Genomic DNA, 20,197 nt, shown 5'->3' with positions numbered 1-20,197 from the left:
ATGGCTTTTACTGTGTTAGGTATAGGCCTTGAATTCCTATTCTTTCCAGGCCTTTTATCATGAAGGGGTGTTCAATTTTGTCAAATGATTTCTCAGCATCTAATGAAATGATCCTGTGGTTTTTATCTTTTGGTTTGTTTGTATAGTGGATTATGTTGATGGTTTTCCATATATTAAGCCATCCCTGCATGCCTGGGATGAAGCCTACTTGATCATGATGGATGTTTGTTTTGATGTGCTCTTAGATTCGGTTTGCAAGAATTTTATTTAGTATTTTTGCAACAATATTCATAAGGGAAATTGGTGTGAAGTTCTCTTTGTTTGTTGGGTCTTTGTGTGGTATAGCTATAAGTGTAATTGTGGCTTCATAGAAGAAATTCAGTAGCACTCCATCTTTTTCAATTTTGTGGAATAATTTGGATAGTATTGGTATGAGGTCTTCTATGAAGGTCTGATAGAATTCTGCACTGAATTCTGCACTGGACCTGGGTTCTTTTTGGTTGGGAGACTTTTAATGACTGCTTCTATTTCTTTAGTTGTAATGGGGTTGTTTAAATGGTTGATCTGTTCCTGATTTAACATTGGTACCTGGTATCTGTCTAGGAAATTGTCTGTTCCCTCCACAGTTTCAACTGTTTTGAATATAGGCTTTTGTAGTAGGATCTGATGTTTTTTTGAATTTCCTCTGATTCTGTATGTCTCCCTTTTCATTTGTTTTGTTAATTTTGATACACACTCTGGGTCCGCTAGTTAGTCTGTCTAAGGGTTTATCTACCTTGTTGATTTTCTCAAAGAACCAGCTATTGGTTCTGTTGATTCTTTGTATAGTCCTTTTTGTTTCTACTTGGTTGATTTCAGTTCTGAGTTTGATTATTTCCTGCCTTCTACTCCTCCTGTGTGTATTTGCTTCTTTTTGTTCTAGAGCTTTTAGGTGTGCTGTCAAGCTGCTGATATATGCTCTCTCCTTTTTCTTTCTGCAGGCACTCAGAGCTATGAGTTTTCCTCTTAGTACAGCTTTCATTGTGTCTCTGTTTAATTTCTGTTTCCATAATCTGTCCATTGATGAGAGTGGGGTGTTGCAATCTCCTACTAATATGGTGTGAGGTGCAATGTGTGCTTTGAGCTTTAGTAAGATTTCTTTTATGTATGTAGGTGCCCTTTTATTTGTAGCATAGATATTTAGGATTGAGTGTTCATCTTGGTGGATTTTTGATGAATATGAAGGGACTTTCCTTATCTTTCTTGATGACTTTTGGTTTAAAATCAATTTTATTCGATATTAGAATGGCTACTCTAGCTTGCTTCTCCAGACCATTTGCTTGGAAAGTTGTTTTCCAGCATTCTCTCTGAGGTAGTGTCTGTCTTTGTCTCTGAGGTGTGTTTCCTGTAGGCAGCAGAATGCTGGGTCCTCATTGTGTATCCAGTTTGTTAATCTGTGTCTCTTATTTGGGAATTCAGTCCATTGATGTTGAGATATATTAAGGAATAGTGATTGTTGCTTCCTGTTATATTCGTATTTGGATGTGAGATCATGTTTGTGTGATTTTCTTCTCTTTGTTTTGTTGCCAAGATGATTAGTTTCTTGCTTTTTCTAGGGTGCAGCTTGCCTCCTTATGTTGGGCTTTACCATTTATTATCCTTTGTAGGGCTGGATTTGTAGAAAAATATTCTGTAAATTTGGTTTTGTCATGGAATATCTTGGTTTCTCCATCTATGTTAATTGAGAGTTTTGCTGGATACAGTAACCTGGGCTGGCATTTGTGTTCTCTTAAGGTCTGTATGACATCTGTCTAGGATCTTCTGCCTTTCATAGTCTCTAGTGAGAAGTCTAGTGTAATTCTGATAGGTCTGCCTTTATATGTTACTTGACCTTTTTCCCCAACTGCTTTTAATATTCTTTCTTTGTTTTGTGCATTTTGTGTTTTCATTATTATGTGTTGGGAGGAGTTTCTTTTCTGGTCCAATCTATTTGGAGTTCTATAGGCTTCTTGTATGTTTATGAGCATCTCTTTCTTTAGGGAAGTTTTCTTCTATGATTTTGTTGAAGATATTTTTTTGGTCCTTTGAGCTGGGAGTCTTCCCTCTCTTCTATATTTATTATCGTTAGGTTTGATCTTCTCATTGAGTCCTGGATTTCCTGTATGTTTTGAGACAGTAGCTTTTTCTGCTTTATATTATCTTTGACAGTTGTGTCGATGATTTCTATGGAGTCTTCTGCACCTGAGATTCTGTCTTCTCTTTCTTGTACTCTGTTTGTGATGCCTGTATCTACGGCTCCTTGTCTCTTCCTTTGGGTTTTCTATATCCAGGGTTGTCTCCCTTTGTGCTCTCTTTATTGGTTCTATTTCAATTTTTAAATCCTTCACCTGTTTTATTGTGTTTTCCTGTAATTCTTTCAAGGATTTTTGTGATTCCTCTCTATAGGCTTCTACTTGTTTATTTATGTTTTCCTGTGTTTCTCTAAGGGAGTTCTTTATATCGTTCTTGAAGTCCTCCATCATCAGGATCAAGTGTGATTTAAAATCAAGATCTTGCTTTTCTGGTGTGTTTGGATATTCATTGTTTGCTTTGGTCGGAAAATTGGTCTCCGATGATGCCATGTAGTCTTGGTTTCTGTTTCTTGGATTCGTGCGCCTGCCTCTTGCCATGAGGTTGTCTCTGGTGTTACCTTGTTCTGCTATTTCTTACAGTGGCTAGTCCGTCCTATAGGCCTGTGTGTCAGAAGTGCTGTAGACCTGTTTTCCTGTTTTTTTTTTTTCAGCCAGTTATGAAAATAGAGTGTTCTGCTTTCAGGTGTGTAGTCTTTCCTGTTTACTTGTATTCAGATATTCCTGTGGCTTGTGTCCCAAGTCCACCAGGCAAGTCACTTGGAGCAGAAAAGATGGTCTTACCTCTGGTCCCAGGCCCAAAGATGGTGCTGGGGGCTGTGTTTCACCTCTCCATGAGGGCAGCAACCAGAATTGCCTGCCCCTCCTTTTCTCGGCCCCTGTGCACAGTGGTCCCAGATGGGGTTAGGTGTTTTCCTCTACAGTCAGAAATGTGGGCACAGTATAGTCTCTTCTGGCTTCCCAGGTGTGTCCGCCCCTCTGAAGGTTTAGCTCTCTTTCTCCCACCGGATTTGGGTACAGGGAGCTGTTGACCAGGCCCCTTCAGATCTGGGCGGTGTCTGGACCGCAGGGGACCTGCCACTTGAGTGCCCCTATCATCCTGTTCCCAGAGGCCCTGTACAGTTTTCTCTTGGCTCAGGGATGTGGGCAAGGGTGGGCAGTATTGGTGGTCTCCCCTGATCTGCAGTCTCAGGAGTGCCCACCTGTCCACGCAGTGAGCTCTCTCTCCCACAGGGTTTGGGAGCAGGGAACTGTGGGCCAGGATCAGCAAGGTTCCAGCTCCAGCTAAAAACCAGAAGTGTCCAGTTCCAGAGGAATCTTGCCTCTGTGTGTCCTGAATCCACCAGGTAGGACACTTGGAGCTGAAAGTTGGTCTTACCTCTGGTCCCAGGCCTAAAGTTGCTCCTGAGAGGCTGCTTTCACCTCTCTGTGAGGGCAGCAACCAGAAGGGTCTGCCCCGCCTACACCTTTCGTAATAGTACCAAATAATATAAAATACCTCATTGTGACTTTAACCAAGCAAATGAAAGATCTGAAGAAAGAAATTGAAGAATACCTCAGAAGATGGAAAGATCTCACATGCTCATGGATTGGCAGAATTAATATAGTAAAATTGGCCATTTTACCAAAAGCGATCTACAGATTCAATGCAATGCCCATCAAAATTCCCACCCAATTCTTCATAGAGTTAGGCAGAACAATTTGCAAATTCATCTGGAATAACAAAAAAACGCAGGTTAGCTAAAACTATCCTCAACAATAAAAGGACTTCCAGGGAAATCACTCTTCCTGAACTCAGGCAGTGTTACAGAGCAATAGTGATAAAAACTGCATGGTATTGGTACAGAGAGAACAGTGGAATAGAATTGAAGACCCAGAAATGAACCCACACACCTATGGACAAAACAGCAACCAACAGATTGGGAAAAGATCTTTACCAATCCTACAACTGATAGAGGGCTTTTATCCAAAATATACAAAGAACTCATGAAGTTAGACTGCAGGGAGATAAATAACCCTATTAAAAATGGGGTACAGTGCTAAACAAAGAATTTACAGCTGAGGAATGTCGAATGGCTGAGAAAAACCTAAAGAAATGTTCAACATCTTTAGCCATAAGGGAAATGCAAATCAAAACAACCCTGAGATTCCACCTCAAACCAGTCAGAATGGCTAAGATGAAAAACTCAGATGACAGCACATGCTGGCGAGGATGTGGAGAAAGAGGAACACTCCTCCATTCTTGGTGGCATTGCACACTGGTACAACCATTCTGGAAATCAGTCTGGAGGTTCCTCAGAAAATTGGACATTGAACTACTTGAGGACCCAGCGATACCTCTCTTGGGCATATACCCAAAAGATGCCCCAACATATAACAAAGACACATGCTCCACTATGTTCATAGCAGCCTCATTTATAATAGCCAGAAGCTGGAAAGAACCCAGATGCCCTTCAACAAAGGAATGTATACAGAAAATGTGGTACATCTACACAATGGAATATTACTCAGCTATCAAATACAATGACTTTATGAAATTCATAGGCAAATGAATGGGACTGGAAAATATCATCCTGAGTGAGCTAACCCAATCACAGAAAAACACACATGGTATGCACTCATTGATAAGTGGATATTAGCCCAAATGTTCACATTATCCTAGATGCACAGAACACTTGAATGTCAAGAAGGATAACCAAAATGCGAATGCTTCATTCCTTCTTTAAAAGATGAACAAGAATACCCTTAGCAGGGAATAGGGAGTCAAAGTTTAGAACAGAGGCAGAAGGAACACCCATTGAGAGCCTGCCCCACATGTGGCCCATACATATACAGCCACCCAATTAGATAAGATGGATGAAGCAAAGAAGTGCAGGCTCTCAGGAACCGGATGTAGTTCTCTCCTGAGAGACACAGCCAGAACACAGCAAATACATAGGCGAATGCCAGCAGGAAACCACTGAACTGAGAACAGGACCCCCGTTGAAGGAGTCAGAGAAAGGACTGGAAGAGCTTGAAGGGGCTCGAGACCCCATATGGACAACAATGCCAAGCAACCAGAGCTTCTAGGAACTAAGTCACTACCTAAAGACTATACATGGACTGACCCTGGGCTCCAACCTCATAGGTAGCAATGAATAGCCTAGTAAGAGCACCAGTGGAAGGGGAAGCCCTTGGTCCTGCCAAGACTGAACCCCCAGTGGACTTGGTTGTTGGGGGAGGGTGGTAATGGGTGAGAATGGGGAAGGGAGCACCTATATAGAAGGGGAGGGGTAGGGTTTAGTGGGATGTTGGCCGGGAAACCAGGAAGGGAAATAACAATCGAAATGTAAATAAGAAATACTCAAGTTAATAAAGATAAAAATATGTATATATATATATATATATATTGAAAAAAACAAAACAAAACAAAAACCAAATGAATATAGAGTGGAAAGGCAGTATGTATATATAGAAATATATATATATATATATATATATCAAATGTTTTTAACTATATTTGTTCTTATCAGATTTTATGATTCAGACAAAAACACTTCATACCCAGGAATATTTGTGATATCTTTTTAAATAATTCTTAAAAGGACTTGGAATGGTTATGTCTGCATAAACCTTATGTCTATGCTTCACCAAGTCTGAAATAAACTATAAACAGTTCTTTCTTCATGTAAATATAATTTGAATTATAGAAGTGATTTATTATTTCTAATTATTTTCTTATACACTACTATACTGTATATGAATATTGTAATGTGCAAATCTTTTTTATACAAGTTTCTTAAGGATGGTGATTATAATATAAAATTTATTTCTACAGGGTTCAATAGCATATTAATATTCTAAATTTTGCAAACTATTCAGTGACATATATCTAGGAGGTACAGACAGTAGTAATGCCTCTTTATGGCTTTAAAATATTGTCAATGAATACAATTCAAAACTATATATAACACAACAGATCTTTCCCTTCTCAAACTTTTACTGAACTCTACCAATTTTGTTACTATTTGAAACACTTGAATTCATAAAAGAAAAGTCTTTTTTATTCTTATTTTACTACAAATAAAAAGCAAGAGGAAGTAATAGTAGTAATAATAAGAAGATGGGTTCACATTTGAAGGAAAAAAATCAGTGAGCGAGGACTGATTGGCAACTGAGAAAGTTAGTGGTGAAAGAAGTTTTTCTTTTTTTTTTATTTAAGATTTGTCCTATCTAAAATAATAATAGTAATAATACCTGCTTCTAGTCAGTATTTGGGAAGGTGAAATGAACTATAGCAGCTGACTCACAGCAAACATTCAATGCTTAGCTATGTTGCTACTGACTATACTGTTAATATACACCTAAATAATTTTATGTAAATATATTTGTTTTTCAATTTTTTTATATTTTCTGCTGATATGTAAGTAATCATGGCAATAAGAAGTAAAATTAAGAGGCCAAGTCTCCCAAACAAATAAAGAGCATTTATGTGAGGAGACTTCATCATATTTTTCATGCCCTTTGAAAGAGAAATAGACTACTTTGAAAACTTGTCACACAGAAAAAAAAATACACTTGGGAGGGAAGAGGGAGGCAAAGTTTAGAACAAAGACTGAAGGAACACCCATTCAGAGCCTGCCCCACATGTGGCCCATACATATACAGCCACCCAATTAGATAAGATGGATGAAGCAAAGAAGTGCAGGCCATCAGGAACTGGATGTAGATCTCTCCTGAGAGACACAGACAGAATACGGCAAATACACAGGCGAATGCCAACAGTAAACCACTGAACTGAGAATGGGATCTCCGTTGAAGGAATCAGAGAAAGGGCTGAAAGAGCTTGAAGGGGCTTGAGGTCCAATATGAACAACAATGCCAACCAATCAGATCTTCCAGGGATTAAGGCACTACCCAAAGACTATACATGGACTGACCCTGGCCTCCAACCGCATAGGTAGCAATGAATAGCCTAGGAAGAGCACCAGTGAAAGGGGAAGACCTGGGTCCTGCTAAGACTGAACCCCCAGTGAACATGATAGTTGGGGGAGGGTGGTAATGGGGGTAGGATGGGCAGAGGAACACCCATAGAGAAGGGGAGGGGGAGTGGTTGGGCGATGTTGGCCTGGAAACCGGGAAAGGGAATAACAATTGATATGTAAATAAGAAATATCCAAGTTAATAAAGATGGAGGGGGAAAAAAGGAAAAAATTAAAGAATCATATTAATCTGTGAAAATAAAAAAAAAAGAGAGAGAGAGAGCATATGTCAGCAGCTTTACCTAAAAGTTCTAAAACACAAAGAAATAAATAAACCCAAGAGGAGTAGAAGGCAGGAAATAATCAAACTCAGGTCTGAAATCAACCAAGTATAAACGAAAAGGACTATACAAAGAATCAACAAAACCAGGAATTGGTTCTTTGAGAAAATCAACAAGATAGATAAACCCTTAGCCAGACTAACCAGAGGTCACAGAGATAGTATCCAAATTAACAAAATCAGAAATGAAATGGGAGACACAACAGAAACTGAGGAAATTCAAAAAATCTTCAAATCCTACTACAAAGACCTATACTCAATAAAACTGGAAAATCTGGATGAAATGAGGAATTTTCTAGACAGATATAAGGTACCAAAATTAAATCAGGATCAGATAAATCATCTAAACAGTCCCACAACTCCTAAAGAAATAGAAGCAGTTATTAAGAGTCTCCCAACCAAAAAAAGCCCAGGACCAGTTGGGTTTAGTGTAGAATTCTATTAGACCTTCATAGAAAACCTGATACCAATACTGTCCAAAGTATTCTACAAAATAGAAAGAGAAAGAACAGTATCCAATTCTTTCTCTGAAACCACAATTTATGCTTTATGCCTAAACCACACAAAGACAGAAAAAAAGAAAGAGAACTTAAAGCTGATTTCCCTCAGTAATATCGATGCAAAAATACTCAATGAAATTCTCACAAACCAAATCCAAGAACATATCAAAACAATCATCCATCATGATCAAGTAGGGTTCATGCCAGGGATGCAAGGATGGGTTCAATATATGGAAATCCGTCAATATAATCCAATATGTAAACAAACTCAAAAAAACCCCACATAATCATTTCATTAGATTCTGAGAAAGCATTTGACAAAATTCAACACCCCTTCATGTTTAAAGTCTTGGAAAGATCAGGAAGTCAATGCCCATACCTAAACATAGTAAAAGCAATATACAGTAAACCAGTAGCCAACATTAAACTAAATGGAGAGAAACTTGAAGCAATCCCACTAAAATCAGTGACTAGAAAAGTCTGCCCACTCTCTTTCTCCCTATTCAATATATTACTCGAAATCCTAGCCAGATCAATCACACAATAAAAGGAGGTAAAAGGAATACAAATTTGAAAGGAAGAAGAATATCATTATTTGCAAATGATATCATAGTATACTTAAGTGATCCCAAAAATTCCACAAGAGAACTCCTACAGCAGATAAACAACTTCAGCAAAGTGGCTGGATATAATTGAACTCAAATAAATCAGTAGATTTCCTCTACACAAAGGATAAACAGGTTGAGAAAGAAATTAGGGAAACAGCACCCTTCATAATAGTCACAAATAATATAAAACACCTTGGTGTGATTTTAAGCAAGCAAGTGAATGAACTCTATGACAAGAGTTTCAAGTATCTGAAGAAAGAAATTGAAGAAGATTTCAGAAGATGGAAAGATCTCCCATGCTCATGGGTTGGCAGGATTAATATTGTAAAAATGGCCATCTTGCCAAAAGCAATCTCTGGATTCAATGCAATCCCCATCAAAATTCCAACTCAATTCTTCATAGAGTTAGAAAGACCAATTTGGAAATTCATTTGGAATAAGAAAAAACCCAGGATAGCAAAAACTATCCTCAACAATAAAAAAAATAAAAAAACTTCTGTGGGAATGGCTTATGCTCTAAGATCAATAATCGATAAATGGGACCTCATATAATTGCAAACCTTCTCTAAGGCAAAGCACACTGTCATTAGGACAAAACGGCAACCAACAAATTGGGAAAAGATCTTATCAATTCTCCATCCAATAGAAGGCTAATATCCAATATATATAAAAAACAAGAAGTTAGACTCCAGAGAATCAAATAACCCTATTAAAATGTGGTACAGAGCTAAACAAAGAATTCACAGCTGAGGAATGCTGAATGGCTGAGAAGCACCTAAAGCAATGTTCAACAACCTTATGTCCTCAGGAAATGCAAATCAAAACAACCCTGAGATTCCATCTCACACCAGTCAGAATGGCTAAGATCAAGAACTCAGGTGACAACAGATGCTGGGGAGGATGTGGAGAAAGAGGAACACTCCTCCATTGTTGGTGGATTTGCAAGCTTGTACAACCACTCTGGAAATCAGTCTGGAGGTCCCTCAGAAAATTGGACATTGAACTACCTGAGGACCCAGATATACTCCTGGGCATACACCCAAAAGATACTCCAACATACAAGGACACATGCTCCACTATGTTCATAGCAGCCTTATTTTTAATAGCCAGAAGCTGGAAAGAACCCAGATGTCCTTCAACAGAGAAATGGATACAGAAAACATGGTACATTTACCCTATGGAGTACTACTCAGCTATTAAAAATAATGACCTAAAGAATTTCTTAGGCAAATGGATTGAAGTAGAAAATATCCTCCTGAATGAGTTAACCCAGTCACAAAAAAGCACACATTGTATGCACTCATTAGTGGTAAGCAGATATTAGCTCAAAAGCTTGGAATACCCAAGATACAATTCACAAACCACAGGAAGCTCAAGAAGAAGGAAGACCAAAGAGTGTATGCTTCAGACCTTCTTAGAAAGGGAAACAAAAATAGTCACAGGAGGATATATGGAGACAAAGTTTGGAGCAGAGACTGAAGAAATGGCCATCCAGATACTACCACTTCTGGCAATCCATCCCATATACCGTCACCAAATCCAAACAATATTGCTGATACCAAGAAGTGTAAGCTGACAGGAGCTTGATAAAGCTGTCTCCTGAGAGGCTCTGCCAGAGCCTGACAAATACAGAGGTGGATGCCTACAGCCAACCACTGAACTGAGAACAAAGTCCCTAATGGAGGAGTTAGAGAAAGGACTGAACGAGCTGAAGGGGTTTTGAACCCCATAAGAAGAACAAAAATATAAACCAACCAGACCCCCAGAGCTCCCAGGGACTAAACCGCCATCCCAAGAGAACACAGGGATGGATTTATGGCTCCATCCACATATATAGCAGAGGATGGCCTTGTTGGGCTTCAATAGGAGGAGAAGCCCTTGGTTCTATGAAGGCCATATACCCCAGTTTAGGGAAATGTCAGGGCAGGGAGGGGGAAGGGAGCAGATGTGTGGGTGAGGGAGTACCCTCATAGAAGCAGGGGATGGGGAGAGAGGATAGAAGGTTTCTGGACAGGTAACCAGGAAAGGGGACAACATTTAAAATATAAATTTAAAAAATCCAAAAAAAAGGAATGGACTTGCTAGCAAGTTGAGGGCAAAGAGGCAAAAGCAAATGCTTCCTTCTTCCGTGTCCCAATACAGACCTCCAGCAGGAGGTGTGGTCCAGATCTGGATTAAAGATCTGAATTAAAGGTGTGTCTTCCTACTTCAGAGATCTGAGTTAGGGGCTGGAGAGATGGCTCAGTGGTTAAGAGCACCCAACTGCTCTTCCAGAGGTCCTGAGTTCAATTCCCAGCAACCACATGGTGGCTCACAACCATCTGTAAAGAGATCCGATGCCCTCTTCTGGTGTATCTGAAGACAGCTACAGTGTGCTTATATATAATAAATGAATAAATCTTAAAAAAAAAAAAGATCTGAGTTAGATCTTCTCGATTCAAGTTAATCAGAAATCCCTCACAGATGTGTCCTTTATTTTTGAGTCTCTGATAATTCCAGATGTAGTCAAGTTGACAACCAAGAGCAAGTATCACAAGTCAACCTGACACAAAATCATACCTCCTTATGTCACTCTTAATTTCTCCATGAAAACAATAGCCAGGTCATAGTAACACCTAAACAATAGCTATCCCACATACAATCACAAACATTATATATTTAACCAGATCATAATTACATCATCCCATGATATGCATATGTGTTACTAATGAGTACAAAGTGGTTGCTACCTCCTACTCAGTTGGTCCAATCAACATGTCATCAATATAGTGCATGGATGTGATATTTTGTGGAAGAAACAACTGATCAAGATCCTTTCTTACTAAGTTATGACACAGAGCAGGGGAATTAATATATCCTTGAGGCAAAACTATAAAGGTATACGGCTGACCTTGACAACTGAAAGCAAATTGCTTCTTGTAGTCCTTACAGACGGGTACCAAGAAAAAGGCATTTACTAGATCAATACTTACCATGTACTAAGAGATGTGTTAATATGCTCAAGTAAGTACACTATATCTTGTACAGCAGCGACAATCACTACCTGGTTTAGTTTTAGATAGTCAATTGTCATTCTCCGTGTTCCATCTGTCTTCTTCACTGGCCAGATAGGAGAGTTAAAGGGAGATGTGTTGGGAACCACCACCCCTGCTCTTTCCAGTTCCTTATGGTAGCACTAGTTTCTGCTATTCCTCCAGGGATGTGATAATGTTTTTGACTCAAAGTTTTCCTTGGGAGAGGCAACCAACTCTAAAGGCTTCCATTTAGCCTTTCCAATCATAATAGCCCTCACTCCACAGGTCAGGGAATCAATGTGGGAATTCTGCCAACTTCTTAGTATATCTATCCCAGTTTTACATTATGGGGCTAGGGAAATTAGTTCAGGACCCACTAAACCTACTGTGAATCAGAATTCAGCCAAAACTCTATTAATCACCTAACCTCCATAAGCCCCTACTTTAACTGGAGGATCACAATGTTTTTTGAGATCTCCCAGATTCAGATTCACAATCAACTTTCCCCCATTGTATAGTTATCCTTGTAAAAGGTTGTAGGTCCTTTTGAGAAAGGACTGGAGAAAGGATAAAAATAAAACTTTTAGGTATTTTTTTAAGGTCTTTCCTCAAAGAAACCTGTTCTCCTCATTCAAAAGATTCTGAGTCTGCAAACTAGCTCAACTCTGGAAATTTATTAATCAGCCAAGGCTCTCTTTTGCCAAGATCCAATGTCACCTTTCTTTCATTTGTTTGAGAAGTTTTCTGCTTAAACAGGTCAAACAAAAATACAATAGGCTTCTTATCTATTTCATGTCTGGAAACACCAGGAATTTTTTGATTGATTAGCCAGTACCAAAAGTCCATATGAGTCATGCCATTATAAAATTCATTTGGCCTGTTTTCTTAGGGGTTGTATTGCTGTAAAGAGATACCATGGCCATGGCAACTCTTATAAAGAAAAACAGTTATTGGGGCTGACTTACAGTTCAGAGGTTTAGTTTATTATCCTCATAGCAAGAAGCATGGTGGCAGGCAGGCAGGCATGGTGCTAGAGGAGATCTACATCTGGATCTGAAAGTAGAAAGTGAATTGGTTTGAGCTTCTGAAACTGTAAAGCTCTGTCCCTAGTGACATACCTCCTCCAACAAAGCCAGACATAGTCTAGCAAGGTTACAACTCCTAACAGTGCCACTCTCTATGAGTATGTGGGGCCCATTTTTACTCAAACCACCACATGTGCACTGACCATTGTTGCCCTGTTAATTAAGGTCAAAGTCCAGATAGCCTTCTGAGCTTGGCGCATAATGAAGGACTCTCTTCATCAGCAGGGTTTCCCTTTTCTGACCTTATCAGGGGAGTTTAAAAAAAAAAAAAAACTTACTCACCTCTACCTACAGAACATAGCCTTTGGTAGATTACAGGTTCAACTTTCTTTCTCCTGATAAGAACCCATTCAGCTAGCACCTGAGATTCTTGAAATGCTTCCCAATGCTAATGAGGTCTTTCAGTACCCTAAGCCTTCAGCTTGTGACCTTTGCCCATCCTGGATGTTCCTACTTCCAGTTCCCAAAATTATATGCCTTGAATCACTCCAAGTAAGTTGATGTGTCTCCCCACAGCTGGTCCCGGTTCTATCATTCACCATACTCACAGGGCTTCCAAACATCTCTGTCAGTTGTCTCTGCTCCCTTTTCCTTTGTGGACCGATGTCAGCCAATGATCTCTGAGGGCAGAAAGGGCCACAGACCATTATGGGGCAGACTATTATAAACATTACTTTTTCTATGCTGTTGATTATAAAAGCTACAATCACCTTGTCTTTGGTGATTCAGTGCTATCATCTGGCCCCTTACCTCAGAGCCCAATTAAACCCATTTTTTAAATTTAATCTATCCAATTGAATGGCAGCAATTTCAACCCTAAGGTATAACACAAGGAAAAGGAAACAACAAAGGAATCAAATGTGCTGGCTCCCTCTTAAAATTTTTCATCTTATAGACTTAGTGAAGTTGGATTAGGTTTTATACAGTGTACTCACTCAAGCATTGCAATTTTCCTGAGCCTTAAAACTTCTTTATCAACACTAAACAAAAGGATATTAGGCATCTCCAACTCTTTTTTAGTATGCCATATTTTCACAAATGCTTTAGTCAACCATTCGAACAAACTTTTGACACCTTTTTCTTAAACTGTGTAAGCTTTTATAGTAAACCTAGACTCTTCACTCAAGAGAGCCCATATCAGTAAACTCATCATGATCCAGTTTTAAATTTCTTCCAACATTATCTCACACCCTTAAAATCTATTCACCTACATATTCACCCCATAATTCTGCTTAAATGAATTAGCAAACTCATCAGTCTTTTTAATAGTATAGTTCCTCTCCTCATGGAATACACTTTCTACCTCCCATCTAAGAGCCTGCTATGCCTTGAGTTTGGTTACAGGTCTAGAGGTAACTACTGGTAGGCCCTGAGGGACATCAGTATTGTTTTGCTTGGCATTTATTTCAGAGAAAAATCACTACTGGGTTACCAGACAATGAAAGATTAATTTCCTCAATCAAAGATCAAAAGGACAATATTTTAAGGTGTGGGGTTGAGAGTAGAGAGACAACTTCCTCGAATGAGATAAACCCTTGAGAATCTGAGGCTTCAAAGCTCTCAGCTTTAATAGGGTCCTCCCCATCCTACGTCACAGGTTCAGATCCCATTCTTTACCAATTAATGCCCTTCCTTTAACTGCTGACACCCTCTAGGCTGGGACTTGAATTGCTGTAATTCAGCCAAACTTGAAGTGAGGGCTTCAGTTTGATTTTCTGAAACTTGAGCTCTTTATGTGCTGAAGAGATGTTCTTCCAAGGCACACTTAGGAAACTTTAAATTGTTTATGTGCATCTGGAGCTGGTCAGTTTTTATCACTAAGTTAATTGATGTCCATCTTCTGAGATGCTGGAAGTTAGTTAATTTTATCATGGAACTCATTCCTATGTTAATTTATCCAGAGATGCTAAGAGCAACCAACCAACATAATCATTTTCCTTATTTTTCCACAAGCTGTCAAAAGTTATATATACAGAGTCAACAAATCCATTGTCCCCTCCAATTGGTAAATCAGGATACACATATTTATCCCCTTATGTTTGTAATATAGTATATGCCATGAGCTTTTAGTATTCATCAAACTCCCAAGCTTCAGTAACTATAGATATTGGTCTATTTTGCATATTTAAAAGATTCATCCTTATACTTCTGTTACTAAAACCCCTTCTGGTACCAAAATCTGTATTAGTTAGGCTTCTCTAAGGGAAGGATAGGGTATGGGGGGGGGGATAATAAACTAAGTTATAGGCTGTGGTCCAGCTAAACCAACAATGGTTTTATATGAACTCTAAAACTCTAGTAGTTGCTCACTCCACAAGGATAGATGTCTTAATTTGTCTTTAGTGTATGTTGGAATCCCAGAAAACTAGGCTGTAATTCTTGTGAAGGAATAGACTTACTAGTAAGAGCAGAACAAGCAGGCAAAAAAATAAAAGCTTCGGGTTGGGGATTTAGCTCAGTGGTAGAGCACTTGCCTAGCAAGCTCAAGGCCCTGGGTTCGGTCCCCAGCTCCAAAAAAAAAAAAAGAAAAAAAAAAAAAAGAAAAAAGAAAAGCTTCCTTCTTCCTTGTCCTTATATAGACTTCCAGCAGAAGATGTGGCCTAGATTAGAGGTAAGCTCAGAATATCTTGATTAAAGGGGTATCTTTCTGCCTCAAAGATCCATATTAGAATTAGACCTTCCTACTTCAAATTCATCAGAAATTCTCTGTATTTGTGCCCCCTATTTTGGGGTTTTAGTTAATTCCAGATGAAATCAAGTTGACATCCTAGAATAGCCATACAAATTAGTGGGTTTTATTATGCCATCTTTATGATAGGTCATTATGCTTTGTTTGCATTCATTTCCCTCCCATTCCCCTCCTTCTTCTCCTATTCACCTGGTTCCCTTTCTATCCTCAGTTAATCTCCCCTCTGGCTTTCTTAGTACATGAATCCTGTAGGGAGCGGCGCGGCAAAACAAAGATGGCGCCGACAGCCATCCCTGTCTGAATGTAAACAACTTACTGCGCACGCGCAGGCTTGTCCCCTCGTCAGGACAGCTGTATGATCCGGCGCCCTCTTGTGGTAAAATAATAGTACTGTGCATGCGCAGGTTTTGCACCTGGTGTCAGTTGGCCGGTAATATGCTAATGAGGGGGGCGGTACCATGCTGGTGGGGTGATTCGTTCTCCGCCAATCCCTGGAGGACAAGTATTGGGGTGATAGTGGGGTGATAGTGGGGTGACCCGTGCCCCACCAATCCCTGAGAGACTATTAGCATACTGTTGTGTATATAAGGCGAGCGAATTTGCTGCTCGTGGTCCCCATATCAACAATGAAGGTGTCCTGCAATAAAGGCTGTTGACAAGGATCCGATGGTGTTGCGTCTTCCTTGCCGGACAAGGTGGGCGCCACAGAATCCCATTCCTTCTCTGTTTCTCAGTCCCTTAAGATCTCTTTCTCCCCACTCATGATTCTCTTGCTAATTTTGTGATCTACAAGTACATATATACAAATACAGGCATATATAATGTTAGTCAAGTCCTGCACAAAGAAAACACAAAGCTATACCTGCCCTGAACTAAACCTTTTTTTTTTTTTTGAATCTGGCTTATTTCACTTAACATAATGAAAGAAACCTAAATTTTAACTAGTTCTCTTTGTCTCTCTCTCTGGATCCCAAGGCCTTACCTATGCTAGGCAAGTGTTCTACCACTGGGTTACACCCTAAGGTAAGGTTTCTCTTGTATCTACTGCTTAGCCTTCCAGGGTAGCTGGAGTTCCAGGCAGAGTTGTAATACAACCAATTTAAGCATATCCCTTACTAGCTTAAAATAGAATCGACTCAAAACTGTGGTTACTTTATTTGACGTTGACGATTACTGGGAGGTAACCCTTAATCTACTCTTCTAACTGATGGTCTGGCTACCTCTTCAGCGGTGTACCCCAAATACTTGCTGTTTCTCCTGACCATGTCCTCATGGTCCATCTCCCCTCATGGTGGCTCCCCTATACCCTCTTGTGCTTCCTCCTCCTCTTCTTGTCTCTCTCTTACAACCAGGTCACTCCAAACCCACCCCCTCTAATCCCTTCAGTAATTGGCTGTAGCCAGTTTTATTTAAGAAATAGTTTTAAATTTAGGAACAAGGTTTGCACAACAAAAACTTTTTAACATGAGAAGTCACTCAATTTAGCATCACAATAGCAAACAATACAGGCCAAAGCTCAACGCAGATTCACCTACTTTGCTTTCCATGTTGATATAAAAATGCTGGAGCTTTACCCCCCAATGCTTCAATGTTTTACATGGGTTCCAGGTATTGTACTTGGGTCTTCAGGTTTATATGACAAGCAGTTTTACCTCCTGAGCCGTCTTTCCACTACCCCCACCCCCACCTAGTTACTTAACATCTTTCTCTGACAGTGAAAAGAGAGTGGGGTCCTTAAATATTTTCTTCACTAAATAACAACACACAGATAGAAGAGTCTGCAGGTGGATGAAGTAGATGTCAATTCCTCATTCACCCAGGAAATGCCCCATAGAAATTTTAAGATAGTCAACATCCCCTGGACTAAGGGCATTACAGAGTATTGGCTGAAAGAATAAGTTAGCTTATTTAATATTGGTCATTAAAATGCCTTTGAAAACAGGTCTGAATTTATATTGGTTAACTATGCTACATTGATAAGTTTAAGTAGTTCATAATTTTGAAATCACTAGAGGCTAATGCTCTATCAGGTCTTCCTATTACTACATAGGATGCACTATGTCTCAAAATACACCTTTTTATTTTATTACTGTTTTATTTATTTATTTACTTATTTATTGTAGTGGTGAGGGTGAAACTCAGAGCCTTCTGCATGCCAAGCACATATTCTATCGCTCTGCTACATAGACATTCTGCCTTGGACTAAACCCTTTTAAATAACTTTAGCTAAAGTGAGATATCCCAACAAAAGTAGTACTCATATTTATTTAGTGTTTGCATTATATTTTATTTTCCTTATTTTTATGCAAACTAAAAATTTAAGTAATAATGAAAGACCTCCGGAGAGGACCTTTCCCTCAGGAGGAGTCCCAAGCGCCCAGTGACCGAGTCGAGTCCACTCGGATGCAATCAGCAAGAGGGTTTATTGGAAAACACAGGTACCTGCAGGCACACAGTCTCTTCGGAGGACTTGCTCACCCAGCAGCTCCAGCATGGGGCTTTTATAGGGTTTGGGGAAGCAGAAGCGGGCGTACAGAAGCAGATGCATAGTTACGGGGATTGGTGGATTCAAACGAGGCACATAGACATGTTCACATATGATTGGCTATTTCACATGATGAGGTAATAAGGTATAGCTACACACATTGGCAGGTTTGGGGCGTCCTGAATGTCGGGGGCTGGGGGCTTATCTCTTCCTGCCAGGTGGCCTGTGAGTCAGATTCGGTACTCCTGGTCAGTTCTGCATTCCTTTCCTTTTATGGTCTGTTAGTTCTAGCAGCAGGGCGGGACTGCCTGGACTTGCATTTCACAGTGTTTAGTCCTGAGGTTGTGAATTTTGAAACATACTCTTTTAACTTCATATTTTTAAACCTTAAATCTGTATAATTTTTCTTTCAATATAAAAAATTGATTACCACATCTGAGAAAAGGAAAACTGTGTTGTATCCTGAGGTTATTATTTCCCTAACTATTATGAGGAGAATGCCAATATTTCATCGTTGTTCATAACCATAGGACACTGTGCACACAAATCAAAATGATAGGCCAATGGTGTGACTACATGGGTAAAGGTATTTGCAGTGCAAGCTTAGCAGCTTAGGTTTGATCCTCAGCTCTCAAACAAGTCCTCTCATCTCCATATGTGCACCGTGACATGTGTGTCCTTACATATACGCACTAATAATAAATTTGTTTTTTACTGATGATAGGATATAAACAAAGACTATGAGTTGCTAAGTTGTCTGTGGAAGAATGCATTAGTTTTAAGATGACATTCTTTACAATTTCAGTCAAACTACAAGACAATTTTAGTTGAAAGGAAATGTAAGTCTTGGGTAGCAATTTAAAAATAAAATTTGGCTCAACTGCAATATGGCATTAACTTGGACCCCACGGAGAGCCAATAAGCAACACCCCACGAGCAAACTTGAGCCTCAGGACCACAGGTAAGACCAACTTTTCTAATGCAAGCGACCTGACTGGTGGCCTCAGGACACACAGAGGCAAAATTCCTCTAGGACCGGACACTTCTGGTTTTTAGCGGGAGTCCCAATATCGCGCTCCCTGCCTCCAGCTCACTGCTCCCAAACACCGTGGGAGAGAGAGCTCACCGCCGAGACAGGTGGGCACTCCTTAGACTGGAGAGCAGAAGAGACCACCAACACTGCCCACCCCTGCCCACATCCCTGGCCCAAGAGGAAATTAAATACGGACTCTGGGTTCCCTTGGATAAGGGCACAGGAGAAGCAAATCTGCTGCATATGAAACACCGCCAGACCCTGAAGGGACCGGCCAGATAAACAGTTCTCTGCACCCAAATCCCGTGGGAGGGAGAGCTAAACCTTCAGAGAGGTAGACATGCCTGAGAAACCAGAAGAGACTACACTCTGCCCACATCTCTGATTCCAGAGAAAAACACCAAACGCCATCTGGAACCCTGGTGCACAGAAGCTCCTGGAAAGGGCAGCACAGATCTTCCTGGTTGCTGCCCCCTCAGAGACCTCATAAGCAACACCCCACAAGCAAACTTGAGCCTCGGGACCACAGGTAAGACAAACCTTCCAGCTACAAACGACCTGCCTGGTGAACTCAAGACACAGGCCTACAGGAACAGCTGAAGACCTGTAGATAGGAAAAACTACACGCACGAAAACAGAACACTCTGTCCCCATAACTGGCTGAAAGAAAACAGGAAAACAGGTCTACAGCACTCCTGAAACACAGGCTTATAGGACAGTCTAACCACTGTCAGAAATAGCGGAACAAAGTAACACTAGAGATAATCTGATGGCGAGAGGCAAGCGCAGGAACCCAAGCAACAGAAACCAAGACTACATGGCATCATCGGAGCCCAATTCTCCCACCAAAGCAAACACGGAATATCCAAACACACCAGAAAAGCAAGATCTAGTTTCAAAATCATATTTGATCATGATGCTGGAGGACTTCAAGAAAGACGTGAAGAACTCCCCTAGAGAAACACAGGAAAACATAAATAAACAAATAGAAGCCTACAGAGAGGAATCACAAAAATCCCTGAAAGAATTCCAGGAAAACACAATCAAACAATTGAGGAATTAAAAATGGAAATAGAAGCAATCAAGAAAGAACACATGGAAACAACCCTGGATATAGAAAGCCAAGGAAGAGACAAGGAGCCATAGATACAAGCATCACCAACAGAATACAAGAGATGGAAGAGAGAATCTCAGGAGCAGAAGATTCCATAGAAATCATCAACACAACTGTCAAAGATAATGTAAAGCGGAAAAAGTTACTGGTCCAAAACATACAGGAAATCCAGGACTCAATGAGAAGATTGAACCTAAGGATAATAGGTATAGAAGAGAGTGAAGACTCCCAGCTCAAAGGACCAGTAATATCTTCAACAA

At 40.0% G+C, this 20,197-nt stretch overlaps 1 long non-coding RNA gene across 2 annotated transcripts in view; it reads right to left on the bottom strand.

Moving 5' to 3' along the window:
- Positions 1-20,197, bottom strand: part of LOC120099295 (uncharacterized) — a 130,473-nt gene that overhangs the window by 102,089 nt on the left and 8,187 nt on the right. For both annotated transcript variants that reach the window (XR_010061352.1, XR_005498370.2), the window contains exons 2-3: positions 13,165-13,236; positions 12,497-12,584 (exon numbers count right to left, since the gene is read on the bottom strand). This is a non-coding gene — a long non-coding RNA (uncharacterized LOC120099295). The remainder of the gene's footprint in view (positions 1-12,496; positions 12,585-13,164; positions 13,237-20,197) is intronic.

The sequence above is a fragment of the Rattus norvegicus genome, chromosome X (genome assembly GCF_036323735.1).
Source record: "Rattus norvegicus strain BN/NHsdMcwi chromosome X, GRCr8, whole genome shotgun sequence".
Classification (NCBI taxonomy): domain Eukaryota; kingdom Metazoa; phylum Chordata; class Mammalia; order Rodentia; family Muridae; genus Rattus; species Rattus norvegicus.
This window is presented reverse-complemented; position numbering and strand designations above follow the sequence as displayed.